This window comes from Pelobates fuscus, chromosome 10, assembly GCF_036172605.1.
Source record: "Pelobates fuscus isolate aPelFus1 chromosome 10, aPelFus1.pri, whole genome shotgun sequence".
Taxonomy (NCBI): Eukaryota; Metazoa; Chordata; class Amphibia; order Anura; family Pelobatidae; genus Pelobates; species Pelobates fuscus.
The window spans coordinates 80,617,390-80,634,500 of record NC_086326.1 but is presented as its reverse complement, the minus strand read 5'-3'; positions in this window follow the sequence as shown (position 1 = coordinate 80,634,500).

Below are 17,111 nucleotides of genomic sequence, written 5' to 3'. Positions count from 1 at the left end.
TCTGTTGCCAGGAATGTATATGACCAAACACGCAGTGTTTAAGAAAACAAGACTATAATGTAAACACTAAGAATAATACGTATTACAGGGCCTTAGAGTGGCCGAACATAAAGTAAAAACTATTGTCAGGAACAAGCCGAGGTCAAGGGTACAGAATGAGACAAGAACGAGGAGACAAGCCAAAAGGTCAAGGATACCAGATACAGGGATAGTCAAGAACAAGCCAAAGTCAAAATACCAAAAGAATCACTAGATGAGCGCACTCTCTGATAACCAACAAGTGGAAACCACGACAGGGCACTGACAAAAGGCACTTTTGGGTTTAAAGGAATGTAATGATTGGTCAAAACTGACCTTGTGACCCCAAAAAGTGCGAGCGCGCCGATGATCCGAAGACACTTTCGTGTCAAAAACTTAATGTTTGGGGGTGGAACTATAAGAATGCACTGTACTGTAGTGGCCGTCTTTCTTCCGAATACCATTCAGGCTGGGGGAAATGTATGCGGATCGGTTGGTGATCCGCTGCGGGATTGCTAAGTGTTGATTTACATTAAGTGTGTGACTGCGCAGATCGGTTTAGTTCATCGGTTCCCAAACTGTGTGGCACCGCGACGTGCACACAGGGGAATATAGCACTATGATTATAGCACCGGGGAAACATTACTGCTTAACAGGGACCCGTCGAGTGCCGCGGTCCTTTAAGACCGCGACCGGGCACCTGTATTGTCGGATGGCTGGGAGGAAGTGAAAGCCTGTCACTTCCTCCCAGCATCCTGCAGGGAGAGAGCATGGGAAGGAGAGGAGGCAGCCGCAGCGTTAGGGGAGAGGAGCATGAAGATCTCCAGACCCTCATTCCTACAGCAGAAGGACTCCAAGCCACCCTTCTGGCACATAACGCAAGCTAACAGGAGGGTGGCTGGAGATATAAAAAAAAAAAATACTTGTATGTGTGTGAGTGTATAAGAGTGTATGAGTGTTTGTGTGCATGTATGTGTATGAGTGTGTATGTGTGTGAGTGTATGAGTGTGTATGTGTGTATGTGTATGAGTGTATGAGTGTGTGTATGTGTTTGAGTGTGTGTATGTGTATGAGTGTCTGTATGAGTTTGTGTGTATCTGTGTGAGTGCATGAGTGTTTGTATGTGTGTGAGTGTGTGTATGGGTATGAGTGTGTGTATGTGTGTGCGTGTGTCAGTCTGTAACTGTTGTTTAAAGACTAATTTTAACATACTAGTAGACTACTTATTTTCTACAATTATGTTTTTTTCTGTTAAAAGTCTGTCAGCTGTTGTATTGTGCATTAAAATAGCAGATAGAGACTGGGGAACAGAGGCACACATAGCCCAATATACAAACAGAACAACACAGGAAGGAAAATATATAGATAGAGTAAAGGGAGATGTGACATACCTGTCAGGTGTACCTATTGTGTGTCCAAAATCCTCTGCCCTCCTTTTCTGGAGCTCAATATTGTTGGTGTGCCTGGGTATACAATAGAGCTTCACACCAATACTATTCACAATAATGTGTCTTTACACTACAATAAATGCTTACATTGTCCTTGTTCTCAATTACAAATTAAGTGCAGAAAATATTACTAGTACTAGTCACTTACTCATAGTAGCCCTGTCACTGGCCACACCCCCACACACTGCAGTATCTTGCTTTGTCTATTGGAAATTATGTAAGCTACATAACTGGACAGCAAATAAGATTTATTTCCAGGGCAATAAACTTCCATACTTCAGTCCTAAGTGTGGGTTATAAAGTTATGAAAAAAGAAAAAAAAAAAAAAAGCAATCTGGTTGTTAGATTGTGACTATAGCGCCATCTAGTGATCAAAACAATATTGGAAAATTAATCAACTATCATCACAATGCAGACATTTGCACTGGCAGATTTTAAGGGAGTCTACTGAAATTCAGATTGCATTGTTTAGGCCAAGACAGCTGATTTGTGTAAAAAAATAAAAATAAAAATAACAATAAAGGAGAGGAAAAAATGGACACCAAAAAATGAAGAGTAAGAGCTGGAAACCTACAATCCAATTGCTCAGGATTGGCACTCATCTGAAGCTTGAAACACGAATGCGTTCCAATAGACTAGGGCTGCCCAACAGGTAGATCCCAAGATGTTGTAGAATTACAACTCCCATGATGCTTTGTCAATCTAAATGCATTCTAAAGGCATGCAAAGCATCATGGGAGTTGTAGTTCTACAACATCTGGGGATCTACCTGTAGGGCAGCCCTGCAATAGACAAACAGTTTCTTTAAATAACAGACTGGGTAGTAGGGTGTTAGACTTCATATTAGGGGTCTGATATTGCTGTTTTCTGATAGATATCTTGTGTAAACTGTGTTTTTACTTTGTGTATTTTTGTATTCAATGTGTATGGATTTTTTTTCTATGTATGTAGTGATAAAGTTTTATTTTTAAGAAAGTGTGTGCCTCCTTGGTTCTATACAGACAGATGTATTCACTCCATGGGGAACAGGCTTGCGAGAGAGCACCTTTCTTTTATCTTTTTATTATTTAAGTGTATTTATTAAAGTATAGACAGCCCATCCACAGTGTGCCCTCCATACTAATCACTTCTGCTGGGATTCTATCATTTTTATTACTCCTAATTACTTGATTTTGCGATTACATGACGAAAAGTCATGATTTTATTAAAGACACTGAGGCGAGTATTGCATATCCCTTTCTTTACTGTCCACCACTAGCAGCAAAGAATACAAAACCAATAAAAATAAATATGGTATACATCATGGGTCGTCAACCTGGTCCCTACCGCCCACTAGTGGGCGTTTTAGGATTCCAGGTGGGCGGTAGGGATTTCCAGGTTTTGACGACCGGCCAGGCGGGCGGGTGCCAGCCGGCGGTACCCCTGCGACTGGGTACCGCTGTGACCATTTGCGGCCCCGGCCCGCGCGGCAAACCGCCGGGGCCGCATATGGAGGGGTCCATCGGGTGGCCCATGCTGTCAGGGCCACCCGATGGATGTGGATTGTGAGGGGGCCCGGTCAGCGCTGGGCGCTTTAATAGCGCGACCGGGCCCCCTGTGATGACATCACAGAGCTGGGAGGAAGTGATTCCCCGGTCACTCCTCCCAGCTAAAACTGAGAGCCGCGCGGGAGGAAGACCAGGGAGTCAGAGTGGGAACTCTGACTCCCATCCACCTGAGCCACCACTGGACCCCAGGGAAAGTCACCCTCCTGCACCTTAAAGGTAGGAAACAGGAGGGTGACTTAAATATAATGTGTGTGTGAGTTTGTTTGTGTGTGTGTGTCTTTGTAGGTATGTCTTGTGTGTGTCTTTGTATGTCTTGTGTGTGTGTCTGTCTGTATGTGTCTTTGTATGTATGTCTTGTGTGTGTGTGTATGTGTCTGTCTGTCTGTATGTATGTGTGTCTTGTCTTTGTATGTATGTGTCATTGTATGTGTGTCTTGTGTGTCTGCATGTGTGTGTGCATGTCTGTGTGTGTCTGTTTGTATGTGTGCCTGTCTGTTTGTATGTATGTGTCTTGTGTGTATGTGTGCCTGTCTGTGTGCCTGTCTGTGTCTTTGTGTGTGTATGTATGTGTGTCTTGTGTGTCACTGGCCAAAATTGGCGTTCTTTGCATTTTTCACAATACTAACGCTAACTTTGGCCAGTGTTTGTGACCAAATGGCTACTAAAAAAGACTGGACATACCCCAGTTGCAATACCTTGGGTTGTCTACTATTGCAAATGGTATGCCATTATGGGTGTAAATTTTATTCCTGGGCAACTATACAGTCCCAAAGGCAACGTAACCAATCTGGCGAATTTCAATTTCAAATGTAACGTGCTATATTTGACCCTGTAACTTCCCAAAACACCATAAAACCTGTACATAAGGGGTACTGTTTTACACGTGAGACTTTGCTGAATACAAATATGTGTATTTTATTGCAGTAAAAGAAAACAGTATTATGACATTGACAGTTAAAATGTCATGTAGAACCAGAAAAATAAAACAATTTCTTATTTTCTCCCATTTTTTCATATTAAATTATGTTTCATAGCTAAATATTTGATATTAAATGAAAGCCCTGTTTACCCTGAATAAAATGATATATAATAAGGGGGGTGCATTTAATATGAAAGAGGTGAATTACGGTTGGACAGACATATAGCGCAAATGCCAGGTTTTGTTTCCGTTTTGTTTTGTTCACAACGTGCACATTTGGCTCAGTCCTTAAGGGGTTAAATCTAGTCGGAGTCTAAACAGAGTTGAGGGGTAGGGATGCAACGATGTGTCCCCACTAGCTCTATGTGAAACTCCTTCACCGTGTCTAGAACCCACATGTCTGGTGTGATAGATGCCCAGGCCGGGAAAAAAGACAAAGTCTGGCCCCTACACAAACAGGAGAAAAAATATGAGGTAGAATCAAGCTTACCGTAGGGTTGTCTGGCACCGGAACTTCCTCTGAATCCCCTTAACTGCCATGGTCGACCATGGGACGGGAAGAAGGTGGATCGGGTCTTCACCTCCTGGTAGTTGAAGCGCTGATTGAAGGAGCCTCTACTCGAGCCGTGGGAATAGAAGTAGCTGCGGCTGGCCAGACAACCCCTCGATCTGCGCGGCCCTGGTAGAGACCCACCCCTGGAACACCCTCATGGAGGACTGGGCCTTACCTAGGGCAGTAAACACCCCAACAAAATGGCCAAAGTCCTTAATAAAGGAGTCACTAAATAGGAGGCCTTGGGCATCTTTCCCAGCCTCAGTGAGGGAGAGGTTAGCCAGCTTTGGCTCTATCTTAAATAAGATGGCCTTACGTCGTTCTATAGATAGTGAAGCATTGACACTGTCCGCAATACAGATGACCCGTTGGACCCAACCACGGAGTTAATCCGGGTCGACCTGCTATTATCAGCCCTGGCATCCGCAGCTAGATCAAAAAGCTTGGTCAAAGCCCAAAAATAGCCAGGTGCTTATCCTGGTCCAACCTGAGTGCCGAGTCCAGGCCCTTAGGTGGGTTTCAACCCAACTTTGACAAGAATTGCGTCATTTTGCGGTCAACATCTGGGTTCTTGCACAACTTGTTAGGTACCACCGGTCTCAGCTCTGAGCTTATTACGTGCTAAGGGAGTGCTACACCCAAGTTTCCAGGTAGCGGGCCACATGGTCTGCCGGGAGCCACTCGGCCGACCTCGGGCGATGAAGGTCATGAGGGCAGTCCCTGCAGCAGTGGGAGAATCAGCCCCAGTGTCGCCTCCTGTCATCCCCGCTGCGGCGGAGGCAAGGAGATCAAGACCCAAGTCCCCATTGTCATTCTCTGAGTCACTATTGGATTCCATTCCAGCCTCCTCAATAGACCCGATTTCTGAGTCGGAGTCGCTCTTATCCTGTGCTCACGTACATTTCCACCGCCGCTCCCGTATTGGCTGGCACGGAGAGGCTATTTTGCGTGGATTTGACACGCTTTCAGGGGTGCCCTGAGAGACGCCAGTCATATTGTTCCTGGAGGCAGATGAAGAGATATGCCTAGATTTATGGCTAGCCATTTTTGGACCATTCCCAAGTGAGTCCAACTCATGAGGCAGGGTATGCATCAAGGCATCCGTGGTCCCTGTGCCTGAGGGGCGCTATCAACGCTTGGGAAATAGTTTGGGATAAAGCTGAGAAGATAGAGCCCATCACAGCCATAATGGCATCGGTCACAGACCTCTGAAACGCCAATGATTGCGCGTCCACCTTGTGGGGATCGGAGTCCCCTGTTGGGGGGGAGAGGGGGGAGCCAGCCGTAGATGGGGCATCAAATTATACACAATAAAGGGAGATCTAGACTTTCAGGATCCTAAGATTAGAAGCACTCAATAGGCACACTCCAGAAAAGCCTATATTTATCCCCCGACACTGCAATAAATGCCTTAATTTTAAAGACTTTCTAAGTATAGGAATAGATAAAGTAACACAACATTGGAGAGACCGAGTGGCTCTATAAGCTTAAATCTTCCACCCCATACGGTCTTAACACCGATGTAGATATTTTAGCATTCATGTAATTTTTATAATTTAAGTTTATCTTGTAGACTATTAGTTTTATTATAAGTGGAGAATTTAAGGTATGTCCCAAAACGTCTTGTATATGGGACGAATTGAGATACATCATACTGTCTCTATATAGTACATTTATATACATGTATATATACATTTTTTTAATTAATGTATTTGTATATATATATTTTTCTGTGATGATCATCGTGTATGACGTTACTAACATGCTATATCTTTTATGTCTCCTATTCAATATCCACTTAGGTACTTCAGTCTACAATTTAATATATATATTTGGTTTTTAACTCTCTTGTCATTTTGATACACCCATTTATTTATATATATATATATATATATATATATATATCGATATATATATATCTATATATATATATATATATTTTTTTTTTTATTCTATGTATCTGTATATTTGTTACTTCGATACTATACGGATATTAAGTGTGATATTTATATATCTGGTTTATTCAACTATTACCTTACGATTAGACTGAGTGATATGATGTATTTATTATCCAACAACTGTTCAGTGATGAGTTTACTGTTATTCTTTCCTATTTCTATCATCTTGCCCATCTCGAATATCTCCTACAGATTATGTGTATCTAAGTACATTGGATATATACATTCAGATATTTACAGTGTTATGAATCGTTACTTCTATTAGATTGTGAGGGATACCACAAATTTACGTTTTCATTCATTAATTCATTCTTTTTCACCATTATACATTTTTTTAATCATTTTTCTCACCCTTATTATCCCCCCCCCCTTTTTTTTAAATCTGTATAGGCTAATCATGGCAGCATATACACATGGGTTAGCTCCTCCCCTTACAGCCGATAGGACAGGAAAACCACCAAGGTTTTAAAAGGAGGCTCCATCCCTAAGGTCCTCAGTCTTTTTCCTGTCCTACAGCCCTTAGGACGTGAGCAATTTGCTCCCTTAACTTAAGGACATGTATGTTTTTTATCTTTATTACTTTATTTGCCTGTTTTACTGTAGTACATTATGCAGTTGTGCTTTTATGCTGTGATGCATTTAAGCTTTGATATCTTTAAACTAGTGCATTATACTGCTGTACCTTATTTTTAAGATTGTGGTACATTATGCGGTTGTGCTTTTGCTAGGAAGCATTTAACCCCTTAAGGACCAAACTTCTGGAATAAAAGGGAATCATGACATGTCCCACATGTCATATGTCCTTAAGGGGTTAAGCTGTGTTGCATTTCAGCTGTGTGGCATTTAAAACTGTTTCATTTACATTTGCATTTAATACTTTTGCATGTATTGAAACTGCAGTACATTTGGAAAACTGCAGTGCATTTGAAGACTGATATATTTAAAACTGTGATACATTTTGAAAACTGTTACCTTTTATATCTTGAGGCCTTTAGACTGTGGTGCCTTTAAACTTTGACTTTTTGCACGTGGTTGCCTTTTCAACTCCCTTGCAGGCACTTTTGTTAAAAATTTTGCTTCCCCTCGGTCCCAGTGATTTATTCCCGGTACCCTGGGTGTTTAGGGGCCATGTAGGCTTCAGACAGAGTCCTCTCCCTGGTCTCTAAACAGCAAACACACTCGGAATAGGCCCACATGTGTGCAGTTTGTGCCTTATTGGGCCTAATACAGATGACTCGCAATGTGGGAATACAAGTAGTGGCAGCCATCTTGGATAAGGGCAATTGCCAGAAAGTGCCTAAAATAAAGGGAAAAGTACAGTAAACCTACCACACTTATTTGGTAAGTATTTGCAGTGTCTCCAGACATGGATAAGTGCTGTCTTCAGCCTGTTTTAAAGCTGTTTCGCTGGTTTCTTATAGAATTTAACAGTGCACATTTTTTCTTAATACTTACCACAGGTAATATTTAGTTATTATTATTTGTCAGGTGTCTGATTCTTCACCAGGATCTGGTTATGAGGTGAAAACAGTGGAAGGAATCGGTTATGCACTGACTTCCTCCAGAAGGTTGTCGCTTCAGCATGACCTATCACTGTGCAGCCACATGACATGCAGGCAGGGCTTACAAAGTAAGTTCCAGAGGCCTTAGGGGTAAGAAAAGAGGCCAGGCTTTACCCTGTGGAGGAAGTTATTTCCAACCCCAGAACTACACCACCTAAGTTGCACACTTATGGATCATAGGTGGACGCAGACCTATCCTATTTTACGCCTACCATTGCAGGAGGCCAGCCAGCTGTGACTTCCGCTGCTGTTTCTACAAACATGAAATATGTGATTTAAGATCTCAAGGCTACTATGGAGAGAGATATTAAAAGCCAAGATTGAAGAGGCAGTCTGAAGTCTTCAGGTTACAACTGACTTCTTCACAGAAACTTCCCTAGATGTAACTAGGATATTCTCTGGATCAAATGGCTTTGTCTATAGCAGCTAGGAAAACATTATGGTTCTATTTCTGGGATGATGACTCATCCTCCAAGTCTGCCCTCTACACCATTCTATTTGAAGGGGTGGTGCTGTTTGGGGAAACTTTGGATAATTCCATTGAAAAGGCGAATGAGGGCTGCAAGATATTGGTACCTTAGGATGGAAGTTCCAAGGATCCCAGCTCCTCATAGTCATAGTCAGACCGGAGAACCTCCAGTGACCAGTATTTCTGAGATACATGGAGCTGCTGGCCCTGCAGGGAATACTCCAGAGGTGACTCATGGCAGTTGGTAAACCTGCCTTTCAAGGTTCTAATGGAGCTATAACGCAGTCGTTTTGCTCTTCAGCAATGAACATATCTCCTCCGGTACTAGGAGCCTCATTTTCCTGATCACACATACCTGGGCTCATCATACTCTGGAGGCTTGTGTGTGGTATCCATGGTCCAGATTGATATAGACTGGAGTTTTTTTTCTTAACGGTCACAGGAGTCCCCATACCAACAGGAGTATTAAGACCAATGAATCAAAAGGCAAAGCACTGAAGGAAGAAGCCTTCTGGACGAAGAGGTGATATTTTTTTTAGGTCCCAGAACGAGAGCAGTTCCAGGGACAAGTTTCGCCTCTCTTCTGGTGCTTAGAGGAAAAGCACAGGAAAGCCTACATTGGACATAATAGGGGCCAACAAGAGGCTGAATGTCAGAGTCTTCGGGATGGAGTCAAGCAGATCCATATCTCAAGCAATCTGGAAGGATAATTTCCTTACCTCTATATATCTCAAGGATGCTTATTTTCAGTCCAATCTGCAGAGATCTTAGGCATTAGCTCCGAAGAGAACCTACCATTTGGCCTCAATGTGGCCCCAAGAATCTTTATATGTGCTTATAGTGTTATTGAGAGTCCAGAACTCCACCTGGTTCCATTAGCTGGAGGATCTACTTCTGATAGCCTTAGACCCTCAGAAGGCAGGCACACAGAGGTATATAGTTCTTTCATAACTCCTAAAGTTTGGCTGCTTGATGAATATCAAGAAAAGCAGTTTCAGACCAGCTCAGTGGTTGACATTCCCGAGTGGAAAATTCTATGCTCTGCTTTTCCCTATCTCGGGAACAGTTCCACAGATTGTAAAGGTTTTCTCTCCCAGTTTCTTCATTTCTGCTTGGTAACAGCAAGAAAATAGATACAACTACTAGGAATCCTGGCTTCCACCAGCAGACTTGTCAGATGGGCCCAATGGCATCTCGGGATTCCTTACAGATCCTTCCTATCTTGATCCAACAAGAGAAAGATTATTGGAGTCAGTCACTTACTATGTCCCCCATGAGTGGAGTTACACCTTCCCTGGCAGCTGAAAGAGGGATTAGATCTCTGAGTTTCCTGTGAACAGAACCTCATTGGTCGATTATTAGCTCGAATTCCAGTTTTTATAAGATTGGTTGCACAGTGTTTGGAACATGTTGCACAATATTTCCATTCATTTGTATGGAACTAAGAGTAATTTTCAAGGTTCTTCTTCACTTCAGATGCTTGCTGAAGAATGAGTGGGTCCAAATTTGCTCAAAAATCAATGCAACTGTATCCTATATTTACCAAGATGGGTATCACAGATACGTATTGATGGAATTCCAGCCCATAATCAGGGCACAGAAGAACAACCAGTGGCTCAGAATACAATGGCTGTTTGCTAGAGCTGAATAACTGTGGACAAGGTGGATTGGCAACCAGGTCCTGACGTATCCTCAGGGTTGACGCAGATTGTCTGATACCCTACATAGATCTGATGGCCATTTCTTGGACCTACCAGGTCCAGAAGTATTTTTTACATGCTAGGGCCAGAATGCTCAGGTTCAGGATACACTGACTCAAATTTAGAATTTTAGTCTGATGTACATATTTTCCTGTTTTCGACTTTCCTAAGAAGGCAATGCAAAAGGTGACAGTGGAAGACCGTGTCGACTCAAATTCCTATGATGAATAAGATGATTCTGGAACCTCCAAGGGAAATTCCTGTATGTCCAGACCTATTACAAGGCCCCATGACACACCAGGATCCTCAAGTTCTGGTGTTGATGCAGGGGTCCATATTAGTATAGGCATCCCTGAGACGGTCATTGAGATCCTCTTACAATCCTATACAGGCTTTACTAAGCTTGACATGCTTTTGTCTGTTGGAATTACTCCTCGTTCAGGCCTTGAAAGGTTCTGTGTTATAACACTCTAGAGGAGCACTTAGCTGCACTTTGCTTCATATAGGCATTGATTTAAATCATGCCTCCACTGAGTGTGGTGAAGCCAATATGTGACGTACCACTGGTCTCACGGGCCCTGACTGAACCATTATTCGAACCTCTAGAATGAGCTTCCATGGTGGTAGCACAGAAAGTGCTGGTGGCTGGTACCCCAGCAAGGAAAATGGGTGAACTCCAGGCTTGATCCTGTGAACCCCTTTCACTACTTTTCAACAGATATGGTCATCTTGCATTTGGCATCTGAAGATCCTGCCTATGGTGAATGCTTATCTAGGTCATTCTCTACCTGTACTGAAGGGTACCGATTGAGCGTTGATATCCCTTGTGCTTTGCTTCATGTAAGCAACAATTGAACTCAAGCCTCCGCTGAGGGTGTTGAAACCAATATGTGACGTACCACTGGTCTCACAGACTCTGACTGAACTTCTAGCAGGAGCTTCCATGATTTTAGCCCAGTCGTTGCTGTTGCTGGTGACTTGTACCTCAGCAAGGTGAATGTGTGCACTTAGCTGCCCTTTGCTTCATATAGGCATTGAATGAAATCATGCCTCCACGGAGTGTGGTGAAGCCAATGTGTGACGTACCACTGCTCTCATGGGCCCTGACTGAACCATTATTCAAACCTCTAGAAGGTGCTTTCATGGTGGTAGCACAGAAAGTGCTCGTGGCTAGTACCCCAGCAAGGAAAATGGGTGAACTCCAGGCTTGACCCTGTGTACCCCCATTCACTGAATTTCAACAGGATATGGTTGTCTTGCTGGTAGCACCAGAGATCCTGCCTAAAGTGAGAGCCTTTCAATGCCATTCTCTACCTGTACCAAAGGATTTGGGGCATTCTCCACTAGTACTGTTACAGCATCTCGTGGGCTTCCATGGCAATGGTCTCTGCTGAAACTTTGTAAAGTTGGCATTTGGACCTCTTTGAAATAGTTTGTCCTGCATTACATATTGGACATTGAAGTAATTCGTGAGGCACAATTTGGACGTCACGTCCGTTCTCTACCTGTGCTGGAGGGTATCAGGGCACTCTCCTCTCATGCTGTTGCAGCATCATGGGTTGCCATGGTAATGGTTTCCGCTGACACTTTTTGTTAGCTAGCATTTGAACCTCTTTAGACACGTTTGTCTGGCATTTCATACTGTTCGATAAAACAGTCTATGATGCACATTTTGGTACTCAAGTACTTAACTCAGTTAATTCTTCTATCTATGTTGAATTATTCTGATTATTTGATTGGCTATTCTGTCCCTCCCTTTGTAAGCGTGGGTATTCCCCATGTGTATATGCTGCCATGATTAGCCTGGAAAATGGAAAATTTACTCATACTTACCGTAATTTTCTTTTCCTGGCTATTATTCATGGCAGCATATACTTCCCACCCATTAATGTCTCTATTTATGTACTGTAGAGCTTGTAAACTGACTGAGGACCTTAGGGATGGAGCCTCCTTTTAAAACCTTGGTGGTTTTCCTGTCCTATCGGCTGTAAGGGGAGGAGCTAACCCATGTGTATATGCTGCCATGAATAATAGCCAGGAAAAGAAAATTACGGTAAGTATGAGTAAATTTTCCATTATCTATATATATATATATATTTTTTTTTTTTATTCTATGTATCTGTATATTTGTTACTTCGATACTATATGCAGGGGTGTATTTGCCGCGAGGCAAACAAGGCATTTGCCTTGGGCGGCATTTTCCAGGGGGCGGCAAAAAAAGCCGCCCCCAAACGCCCAGGGCAAATGCCTTGTTAGCCTTGCGGCTAACAGACACCCTGGGCTGGTGGCTGCTGGGCGGGCGGCTGGCGAGGGAGCACTTCCTCTGAGCTATCTGCTCAGCTCCCTCGCGCGCCGCAGAGTGAGGCTGGGAGCCGGAATATGACGTCATATTCCGGCTCCGCCTCCCAGCCTCACTCTGCGGCGCGCGAGGGAGCTGAGCAGATAGCTCAGAGGAAGTGCTCCCTCGCCAGCAACCAGCCCAGCAGCCCGACCGGCAGCCCCACTAGACCCCAGGGAGAGGGAGAACCCCCCCCAGCATTCCCAAAGGTAAGGAGGCTGGGGGGGTAAATTAAAAAAAAACAAAACGAGTTAATGTGAGTGAGTGTGTCTGTTAGTGTGTGTGTGTGTGTGTGTGTGTCTGTTAGTGTGTGAGTGTGTCTGTTAGTGTGTGTGTGTGTGTGTGTGTCTGACTGTGTGTGAGTGTGTCTGTTAGTGTGTGTGAGTGTGTCTGTTAGTGTGTGTCTGTTAGTGAGTGTGAGTGTGAGTGTGTCTGTTTGTCTGTTAGAGTGTGTGTGTGAGAGTGTGTCTGTTAGAGTGTGTGTGTGTCTGTTAGTGTGTGTATGTCAGTGTGTGTGAGTGTGTCTGTTAGTGAGTGTGTGAGTGTGTCTGTTAGCAGCTAACAGACACACTCACACACTCACTAACAGACACACTCACTAACAGACACACTCACACTCACTAACAGACACACTCATACACTCACACACACACACTGACAGATACGCATCCATTAGCTAACAGTTAGCTAATGGATGCGTATCTGTCAGTGTGTGTGTATTTAGAAGGCGGGGGAAGGGTTGGGTGGGGGTGGCGGGGGGGGGGTGGGGGTGAGGGGGGCGCCTGAGTTTTGTCCTGCCTAGGGCAGCACAAAACCAGGATACACCCCTGACTATATGGATATTAAGTGTGATATTTATATATCTGGTTTATTCAACTATTACCTTACGATTAGACTGAGTGATATGATGTATTTATTATCCAACAACTGTTCAGTGATAAGTTTACTGTTATTCTTTCCTATTTCTATCATCTTGCCCATCTCGAATATCTCCTACAGATTATGTGTATCTAAGTACATTGGATATATACATTCAGATATTTACAGTGTTATGAATCGTTACTTCTATTAGATTGTGAGGGATACCACAAATTTACGTTTTCATTCATTAATTCATTCTTTTTCACCATTATACATTTTTTTTTAATCATTTTTCTCACCCTTATTATCCCCCCCCCCTTTTTTTTAAATCTGTATATAATATATTTTTTATATATATATTGTTTCAGCATATATTACACATATTTATTTGTGGTATACACCAAGGTGTCCGTTTATTCTGAAGCACCAAATGTTACGAACTTGCTACTACATACGACTACATATGACTTCTACTTATGTAGAGATTTGTGTCACTATGTAGAGGCTGTTTGGGTGCTAATAAAGCTATGTGTGCGTTCCAGAATGGTTGCACATGCGCACTGGGCTCTTCCAATAGTCCATAGTGTATGACACATGAGTGTGCGCCGATACATACGACGAGACAGAGGATTATGCCCTGTCTTATGCCATGCGCGAATACCAGATTGGCTGCAAGATCTTTATATTTAAGAAGAAACGCTGGAGGGTTCCACAGATCTTCCCCAGCTCCTGAGGAAGTCCCGAATACCGAGGAAAAAACTTAAGTACAGAGACCTGATTATCACCACAGTGTTTTCCCAAAAAGGTATCCCCTAGCCCCTAGGAGTCGCGACCAATAGGGCTTTGAGTGTACCCTAGGCAACATTTCCCAGTGGTTGGTGCCGGATGTGATATTTAGGTCTTACAATAGTACTGTCTATTTATATCCTATTTTATATATATTTCTACAATAAATCTTGTTACTTTTACTTTTATTGGATCCATTTGCATTGTTAAATCTCATAGATGGGGCATCACCCAACATCAGTTGGGTATCCAACTCTCCAGGGGTAGAGGGGCATACAGGCATCTTAGGCTTAGGCATGGTAAAAACTTAGCTAAGACCCACAAATATACTGACACAGAAAATAAGTTTCTCAATAGGAATGCTGTTAGGGAAAAACTAGGTAATCAGTGAGGGTTAGTCACCCAAACTAGAACACCAGAAGGGACATAAGGGAGCTCACCAGGGCCCAGACCAACAGCTAGAGACACGAAGCAGAAGGAGGAGAGTACATGCAGAAACCGGAATGAAAAGCTGTGAAAATCACGAGATTGTGGTGAAAAAACCCGCTATTTCGCGATAAGAAAACGACCGAATGGAGAATTTGTATCGCAACCAAGGTGCGTTCGTGTTCCCAATGCATCTATAAGACAATTTGTGCAAGTAGCAGCTAAACAAATGAATGGACAGATAAAAAACAACAACCCGCAAATGAACAATGTTCGAGGCCTGAGGAACAATGAGAAAATAGACAAGCGGGCATTCGCATGAGAACATCCAAACGTCAGATACTACATTGGAATGAGAAGTGCCGAACGGGGGTATGAAATAACTACAAAAAGGGTGCCAAAACGGCCCTGGGAACCTGTACAGTGGGCAGGGTAGACAGAAAACGGCAAGACCCGAGCACCCCCAAAGGAAAAGTCAGAGACAATTGTAGATCAAGAATTAGAAGGAATTAAAAGGTGGGGAGACACCCCAAGTGAGAGGAGGGACAAACCCCCTGCTGGTCTGGGACCCAAAGCACAGAACCAAGTAAATACACAATAAAACACTTACACAACACACCACAGGGATTAACCATCCCTCACCACCTCAGACACTCAGGGCAACTAACCTCACCTGTATGCTATCCAATTACTAAACCATACAGGTTATCTGCCGAACACCAATCCACACCCCTCAATAAAGCAGACCCAGCCTCTGAAGCTATAACAGGCATCTTTATTTTACCGGGCGCCACACGGCATTAATTTAAGTTATAAGTTATTTTGATCTCGATCTCTTATGCCTCAATGTCCGCCTTCCATACACCTGTGCCCCACGGCGGGACCTGTACATATGTTTTTTGCTGTTTTGTGTTTGCATGTCTATTTTTACAACGTTTCGCTCACTGCACACCTTGTGCAACCTTAATCAGGGCAGAAACCCTACTTAACTAAAGCAACAGGCCTAGCCGAGATTACACGTACTATATCTAACTGTCAACAACAGTTCAATGTCAAATGCTAAAGAAATATTTTAAGTCCAGATACAGGATGCTGCAAATGCTCGATAAACCTTACTGCATAGCGCTCAGACCTAAATTGTTATGTGTTTCATTGTTTAAAACTTTTCCATTATATAAAAATGTGCACCGTCTCCCATGCCAATGTTCATACGGCACTGTTCTAGATTACGCTGTTGTGGCGTTGTGGTACCTATCTGTAAAACATGCACAATAAAATAAAGAATTAAAAAAAAAAAAACACTTACACAAACAGTTTTTATAAGATAAACCCAAAGTCCAAGTTAAACCAAAATCCCCAGACAATCATAAATACACAATAATTAGTACAACTAGGGTAGAAAAAGACAAAATAGCTGGTACTTAACTGACTATTATACTGGGACTTGGTATGGGAGCAGAGGCGGCTCTCTAATTAGGCGATTTAGGCGGCCGCCTAGATCACCTTAGGGCAGAGTAACATGTTGAGTCACCCGACACAGGAGGCTTGCCCTTTTTGCCGCCGGTGCAAGGTCCCTCCAATCAGTCTGCGCTAGGCGCAGAGCTGCAGACTGAAGTGTCTTGCGATCTCCAGTGTATCAGAGCATTGCCGCGGGTTACCACGGCAATGCTCTAACTGGAGATCGAGAGAGACTAACCACATGGTTTGCAGCTCTGTGCCCACCGGACCACCAGGGACAGAGACACTGGATCCACAGGGAATAATTAAAGGAAAAAAAAAAAGGTATTTATAAGCCCCCCTAAACATGTCACCACCACATCCACCCTCTGTAATCCCTCCTACCCTCTCTTTCACCCTCTGCCCCAACTACCCGTTATCAGCCCCCCACCCTCTCTCAGCCCCATTATCCTTTTTCAGCTCCCCCACCCTCTCTCAGCCCCCACTACCCTTTCTCAGCTCCCCCACCCTCTCTTAGCCCCCACTACCCTCTCTCTCCCCCTACCCTCTCTCATCCCCACTACCATTTCGCAGCCCCCCCTCCTTCAGCTCCCCACATCCTGTTCTCACACACACACTCTCAAAGCCACATCCATTCTGTCACCCCACTAACACCCTGTTACAGCCCCCAATGCAACTTATCAAAGCCACCCCCACCCTGTCACAGCCTTTCCCACAAACTATCACAGCCACCCACTCTGTCACCCCACAGCCCCACACACACCCTGTCACATTAACCTCATCCAGTCCTGTCAACCACCCTATCATTCTCACCATCCATTCTGTCACACATGCCTTCCCAGCTCTTTTTTTATTTACCCCTCACTATGTCAAAACTCACCAACTGAAGATATTTACACACACACACTTAGTCATGAAACGTAGCTGTGTCCTAACACAATGCGCAAAGGCCACAGGCAGCCCCCATAAACACAACACACCGCAAGAAGCTACCCCACACACATAGGTCCCAGACATACATTCACACACAGGGATACTCTCTGTCAGACACACACTTTCATGCACACA